Here is a 7,848-nt window from a genome sequence, read left to right on the forward strand (position 1 = left end):
GTTTTTGTTCTCAGCACAAATCATTATGCTGAAACAACAGCAGCAGCAGACCTAGGCTGTATCTGGAAGGAGGCAGCAGAGCTAAGCCAGGAGATGAAGTAGCCGAAAAGGCGAAAGGCAGCAGAAAGTACAGAGAACATCTAGAGGGGAAGGCACCACCTCAAGCCCTGTTACTGCTTTTTCTACCCATGTACCTCCTGGTTTGGTGGCACTCTAAGTCCCTCCTGACCTCATGCGACAGAGTAGCTGCCTGTCCCACCACCTGCCCCTGCTCCTTAGTCCTAGGTGGAAGAAAAACTGGAAAATTAAGAAAGTGAGTGAGTCTAAAGCAAGAGCAACAGCAGAGTACTTTTGGCTCAGGCAAGCCTGGGAGGCCACTCCAGACCCCCCCAGAGACGGGGGATCCGGTCAAGCTGGATGAGGAGCAACGCTCAGGACAAGCATGTAACATCCCTATTCTGCAGGGCACCTTCTCTCCCGGCCAGTCCTACCAACCACAGAAAGGTCTGCCCTGCCACCTTCTCCTAGTGCCTCTGCAACAGTGGATCAGTTGGATATCTCCCACTGTGTTTACAAGTCTCAAATAAAGATGACAGTGGGGGCAAAGAGAAAGGAAGAATGTTAATAATGTTTGAGAACCAGAGTCTCACTGGCTTCTACAATGACTAAATAAATCCTGAATTGAATGCTTTCCAAATTCTGCTTAAGCACATCTTCTGTATCTCTGAGGATGATTTCATGAATGGCTGAAAGCACCTTAAAAACATAAAACACTAAGCATTGTTCTTTTTATATAGTATGTTTTGAAAAATTGGCCAGACTCATATTAATCTAATAAATGGCAGCTTTCCAGCCTGATAGCTTCATAATGGGCATCCTGGCATTTCAAGAGTCTTTTTTTCAATCCCTCAGAGAGTATAAATGTGCAATTGCATGTGAACTAGCAGCCTCAGGAAGAAGGAGGTTCCACATCATGTTTTGGTGCTAGCAAGCTGCTTCTCCAAATGAATGCACCAATCTTCATTCTTCCTATTATGATTTTTCAGGGGAGTATTTGTGACAGTAGGCATGAAGAATTACACCTGCTTTTGTGTGTATTTGGTTCCCCCAAAGCTCTGGGAGAAGTTACAATACGTGAAGAAAAAAATGTGAGATTTCTTCTTCAGATAAGAAGAGAGAAATATGGGTATTAAAAGTTACCCATCAATGTAGCTCCCATAATAGTCATGGAACGAGTTCCACTTGCATACCATGTGAAACAACTTCCACAAGCTAAGTCCGAGCTTCAAGAGACAAAATTTCAGACTTCAATAGTACAGAAAGTCAACTTCAGTTCCTCTTTTAGATGAGTTCTCCTATGGTGCACCTGTAGCACTGCACTGACAGATGATTTGAATGAGCCTATATCGTAGAGATTCGGGATTTCTCAAACTTCATTTCATACAATTGCTCAGAATAATCACTAAATTCTTCATTCATGCTCCAAGCATGACAGTCAATAATTTTGACAGAGTCATCAGCAAGCAACAGGATCACATTATCAGCTAATTGTCACTGCCAAACTTCAGCATTACACAAGTGAAAACACAGGTGTTCATATGGAGAGGAGCAGACACCTCACACTAGGCTGAAGCTTTTGCTGATCTGCATGTGTATTCCTCGCTGCAGTACACTGCAATAATCTAGGTGGAAGCCACTGCAGGGACAAGCATGAAAGCTGTGTGAAGATCAGAGGTTTGATTTCATGAAAGGTTCTGAGCTTTCAAGCCTTCGGCTTTCTGCCAAACTTAAATGGAAATTTATGAAACAGTTTCCCGTAAAATTATTACAACCCGATCTAAATGTCTGCTTCTCACTTCAGTTATATGTTGTACAAGCACAAAAAAGCTTTAGAATGAAAAGCTGCTTCCAATTTAGGAGAAAAATTTGAGAGAGAGAGAGAGAGTAACTTTCAATTCCCAAAAGGTGAAATGAGAATGACATCACCAGAATTTTTTCTAATTTTCTTCCAAAACAATGTCCCTAATCAATGTCCCTAATTTGACAAGCCATTTTGATTCATATGAACCACTTGCGCCAGGAAAACATGTTTCTGTCAGAGTTTTGAACTACCTTTGGCAGGCCTACTACTCCCCAGAAAGAGGGGCTGATACACTACTGTCATGTGGCTGTTGGTCCTGGAGAGAAGAAATCACGTGAGCTACATAAGCCCAAATGAGCAAAAAGAAATTAAAACAAGACCCTCCAACTAGAAGTTCGGTACAGACATGATCATTGGCTGTGCAGCCCTCCTGCTCCACAGGGAGCTTCCAACCACCGAATCAGGAAAAGAGAAGTTGTTGGCCAGGGAGCTACACAGTATTCACAAATGCTGTAGCACAAGGGTGTCTCTCAAAGGAAAAACCACTAAGTGCAACCTCAAAACCTAGTATTTTTAAGTCCTAACCTTCTACTTAGGAAAGGACTACAGCCTCTGGCACTTTATGAACAAGCTGTTATCATTTTACACATCAGATATACAACAGGCACAACCTAGTTACTGTGTCCCACTTCCCCATGTGAGGCAAAGGGTCTAAAACAAACTTCACAAAGGTCCTTGTCTTTTCACTCAGAAATACCAGTTTTATAGAAACTGCTGCCAGCTACAAAAGCAAGTCAGATTGGCATCAACAGAAGAAAAAATTATTTCCCCTTAGGATACTGTTACCAAACACTCCCAGCAAAAACCTTTTTCTTCCAGAGGCTTCCTCCTGGGATGAAATGAGTCTAGAGCTTTGTCCCCTGTGCACTGGCATTTACAGCAAGAGCAGAGGAGCTCATATGAGGAGTCCTTTGATTCTAGGAGAACAACTGCAGTGCTGTCAGCACAGCACATGTGACTTTGCATGTGTTCAAGTAAGAAGGGAGCAACAGATGTGAAGAGGAGATCACTGCAATAGGGAAAGGATCCTGTTCCTAGTCTGAATGCACAGAAGGTGTCACAGTGCAGCTTGCCCTCTGTCTCAACACTCCTTGATTTTTGTTTCGAACATCACAGGCTAAATCAATTTCCCCTTTCTGGACCAGAGCTGGAAGAAAACCTTAAGTAAAATGTCTTTGTCATAAAGGATATTACTCTCCTGCAGTGCCAGATGGGTCCACAGACATGCAATTTATCCAATATCAGGAGGTGAATATGGGGTTAGTAAAACCATTTTCTCACTACTCTCTTAAGCCTTTTTTGCTTTTGCTATCTCAGGCTAAGGTTCATGATTTCAGGCTTTTCCCATATTGCAGGAATTAAAATCCTGAGGAAGTATACAGGACAGGACAGGAAGAACAACATGTGCTGAAGAACATTAACCTGAATTAGCTTTCAAAATTGAATCATTAAATGCAGACCCCCCTCTGCAAAGACTCTCAATCAAAAGTAAAGTATTAATGTACTTGCAAAGGAAAGTTGATCAAATTATAACCACTTTAATTCTGAAAAAGTAATTAACTAGATTTACATGAGCTGAACAGCCCATAACTAGCAGTAAGCAAGCTGGTGAGAGGGCATCCAGAGGAAGTGGGAGAGGCTGCTTCTACACACACGGAGGGAGACTTTGTTTAGGACATGGTACGGATCCACATGCAAGGGGTCTGCACCACTCAGAACCTGCCCAGAGGAACCTGGCAGCTTTAGGATCACAGCCATATGCCTCTAGAGAGAACAGAGCAGATGTCGACTGCAAACTGTCCCCTAAGGCTCTGGTAGCTGGTGGCTTGGTCTGAAACAGGGAGTAGGCATCATTTCATCCAGGTATGGGGCAGGGGGGGAAATCAGATGGGTTATGCCAGCCAACATTACAGATTTGTGACCCAATCTTCAAGGCACACAAGCTGGCTGTAGCCTCCACTTCAGGCAATTTAGAAAGAGAGAGAGTTTGCAGACCTTCATGACAGTTAGGAACAAGTAAACAAGTAATTTAAGACCAAATCTCTGATTAAGTGTAACCTCTTCCTTAGCTGCACAATTCCCCCTCTATTGATACAGCGGACACAATTTCTTTGCTGGAGTTTGTTTTGTCCAACTCAAGGGTTTATTATTTTCCAGACTTTGCAGAAGACAGAACACCAATACATGGGGAAGCATGAAGTCTCAGCGGTATCAAAGAACCTGTGCTCCCATCGGCACACAGGAAGAAACTGCACTGAATACTTGACAATATCAAGAACTGGAGAGAAAAAAAGGGAAGATTCTTTCCTTGGACTCCCACTACTCCAACAGGAATACATCATCTATACTGCTCCTACCTCAGCTCACCTTTCTGCCTTCTGAGAGCTGAGTAGCTTAACACCTTTCCCAAGCAGAAAGGTAACAGTCTTTGTTGTCTAGAGAGTCTAGAAAGTTAAGGGGATAACCTAAAACTATTCTTTAGTTTGAAAACTGCCACACCTAGGAAAATATCAGCAGAGATACAGTGGGAAGACACCACTGGCTCAGGTTTGGATTCTGCCCACACCTGGAAGGTGTTTCTGCATGTCTAAGGAGCAGATGTGTTGCCGTTAGAGAAAACACACACCCTGTGCAGGTAAATAGCACTCATCTGAATAAAGTTCCTGCTCCTCATTGGCAGATAAAATGTGTTTACCCCAGTTATATTTTCACTGTTTTCCTGCAATTCTGGAGGAGCAGTAAAGATTTGATGCATACCCTTGTTTAAGCCCCATTGCTTGCAGGTAGGCAAAAGAACATCAGAAGTCTCCTGACTAATGCAAGTCCAGTTTTGTCCAGCTATTACCTGACATTAATTAAATGCAGGGCCACATGCTTCAGCCTTCCATCCCCCATCACAAACAAATATACTGTTCACACACGATAACATGATAAGGGGGAAAGACAGCAGAAAGGAGATAGGTAGGAGCAGGCTACCCCAGCTAAAGAACCACTTCTTTTGCCTACAGACCTCTTCCAAATTATCCCAGGAAGCTGGCCAGATTAATTACCCTGGTAGACCACACACAGCCCATGGGTAAGCAACCCGGGCCTTGAAAAACTGACTTGAATTATGAAACTCTCTCTCTTGAAAGCATTGTCAAAGGTGCCAGGCTTGAAAAACGATGCTGCACAACCTTACCTTCATTCAGCTGCTATTGTTGTACTAGTATGAGTTGTACTAGTTGAGGATGCAGCCTATTGCACCATGTTAGCAGAATGCTGTTGGAAGGGGAGTGCAGAGCTGTAGGAGGGGAATTACAAAATTCACCAGAACCCGGCCTGCTGGCTGGATGACTTCCAGAATACAAAGCCTGTTTTAATCACAGACACATGTATGCATTTCCCACCATACTTCAAATCTCCCTGCCAGGTCCACTTTTTATGAATGAGTAAGGTATTGAAACCAGCAGGAATCCTGCTTTCACAAGGTGCAGAAATTGAATCCTTGTGAATCTCAAATCCTGCCAGGTAAGAGAAGCCAAGGGACCACACAATACACACTTGATGGGGGCTGAGATTACTGTTCACTCAACAAGCTCCTGGGGAGCCAGAATTCTGTCAGCCATGCACTTCAGTGTTCGTTTCCGGAAGCATCCTTTGAATATCATGCAGAAAGGACTATAATTTGACTGCGATGCAAAGTTGTGCTTTCTCTGGGTACCAAGTATCCGAAGCAGCACAGCTGTACTACTAGTGCCTCACTATGGTAGTGATCCTGTTTCTCTACAACCACAGAGCCTATGGGCATCATCTGATTTGGTATGGGCTGGAGCTGCTTTAAGGTGGACCTCGCTGTTCCAACACTTTGTCCTTATACTATAGTTCACAGAACACCACATACACCCCTGCACGAAACACATGGACATGGATTAGTTTGATCTAAAAGTGATCTAAGGTGCTGGACTGTGAAATGAAGTAGCTGCATTCTCTTACACAAACTTTCCTGCAGGAAGGAAACCACTAGCAGAGGGAGCGCAGCAAATCACTGCAGGGCAATGACATCTAAATTGCTGCAACTGTTTGTTCCAGCACACAGGAGCCACAGCAGTCAGCCTTGTGACGACTCAGTAGTGGGCAATTCAGGCCACAGAGGGAGACTGAATCCAGCCACTCCAAGAAAGTGAAGCATTAAAGAAAATCAGGGAAATTTAGTGTCCAAGAAGCAGCTTGGATGAGAGGAGGAGATTTAGTCCAAGGCAGTAACCTACAAGTCTGCCATTAGTAAAAGGACTTAAACATCCTCCAAGGTTGCCTTCTTAGACATGGAAGAGGCTTGCTGCTGGGAACATATGGACCACTTCCCATCTTTATTTTCCACATCTTTCAGGAATGTTTTCCCCTTGTCTATCTGAATTCATTTTCACAAAGTACTTGACAGTCTGGCATAAGCTTGATATACTTAGTTTAGTTCTTGCTAATTACATAGCACCTCAGCAATCAATTGTACACTAGTCAAATAAATCCAGAAAGAAGGCATCTCAGTAAGAAATTGTTTGCAACAAACCAATGAGTAAAACTTCAAATCGATGTTTATAATACTTTTCTCACTGCTGGTGAAATTGCAGGCAACTTAATTAAGACTATCTTGTTAAAAGCTGAGCAAAATCCTCTGCCAGAAAGGAGGCTTGAAGGTAGGTAGAAGAAAGAACATGATATGCAAGAAAGGCAGTACTGGTCTTCTGGCTACCTACCATGAGAGGGTAGCAGGTGGTTCAGCGGAACAAATACAAACTTCCTTCCTTTTACAAATACAAAACCTTTTTCCCATGCCGGAAACATCCTCCAAGAAAGTCTTGCTTAATAAAACTGCAAATGCAGTGAAAGCCCCTACTGTCTTCCTGACAGGGCAATAAGTCTTAAGTCATCAAGGAGGGTCACCAGAAAACAGTCACCGCAGTGACTCTCAGCTGTCAGGACTTGAATTAAAATAGCCCCCTTCCATCTCAAAACTTGAGTCAAGGTTGACAAAAGCTGAGCAAAAGACTGAACAAATACAGATCCTCTCTGGAATAAGTGGAAGAAAACAAAACAAAAGAAATCAAGCCAAAAATCACCAAGCCAAAACCACAACAGAGAGACCAAGCTAAGCAAGATGAGGCTCAGCTTCAACACTGACAGCAGTCAGGCATGACCACTGTCAACACTACACACCTTGAACAATAACTGAAGCATTTGGCATCAACCCACCAGTCAAGGACCCCACTTTCACTGATCTTGGGTGGAAGATCCAGAAGCAATGAAAATATGAGATTCTTGAACTTCCAGCCACAGACAAGATGAAGAAACCCCTCTCTCTCTCAAATCTGGGCTTCAGAGGATGCAAATGAATGATTTAACAGGCTTCAGTGCTGTTTTCCCCACATCACATTAAAATAGTAGTGTGTCAAGAACTTAAAAAGAAGCATTGTGCAACAGAAAAAGGATGTTTATGGTCTATTGTTACAAGACTCTGTCCAGTTCTGAATTAATTACCAAATATTAAAATATTTGATACAGCATTAGAGATTACTTGAGAAAAAGACAAAGATGTTTATGAAACATTGCAGAATCACCTCATGTTTTGAAACAAAATACAGTAAGTGCTTCTAAGTAAATTACCATGTGTTTATAGCACTCAGTATGTAGCATTTCAGAGGGACAATTTGAAACATGCAAGAGAAAACAGACCAGTATTTAAATTGCTAGTTGCTAAGCTCAATACCAAAGATGCATGGGTTTTCCATTTAGAAAAACAAAAATTAAAAAAAAAAAAAAAAACAAAAAAAAAACCAATCAAAAACACACGCAACACAAAAGCTTTAGAGCTACTTTCACCTGCTTGGATACTCAAGTCTCCCTGATCACAGAGCAGTTCAGGGTTTTTCAAACTCAGGTAAGACCTTGTA

Source organism: Haliaeetus albicilla, chromosome 12, assembly GCF_947461875.1.
Source record: "Haliaeetus albicilla chromosome 12, bHalAlb1.1, whole genome shotgun sequence".
Taxonomy (NCBI): Eukaryota; Metazoa; Chordata; class Aves; order Accipitriformes; family Accipitridae; genus Haliaeetus; species Haliaeetus albicilla.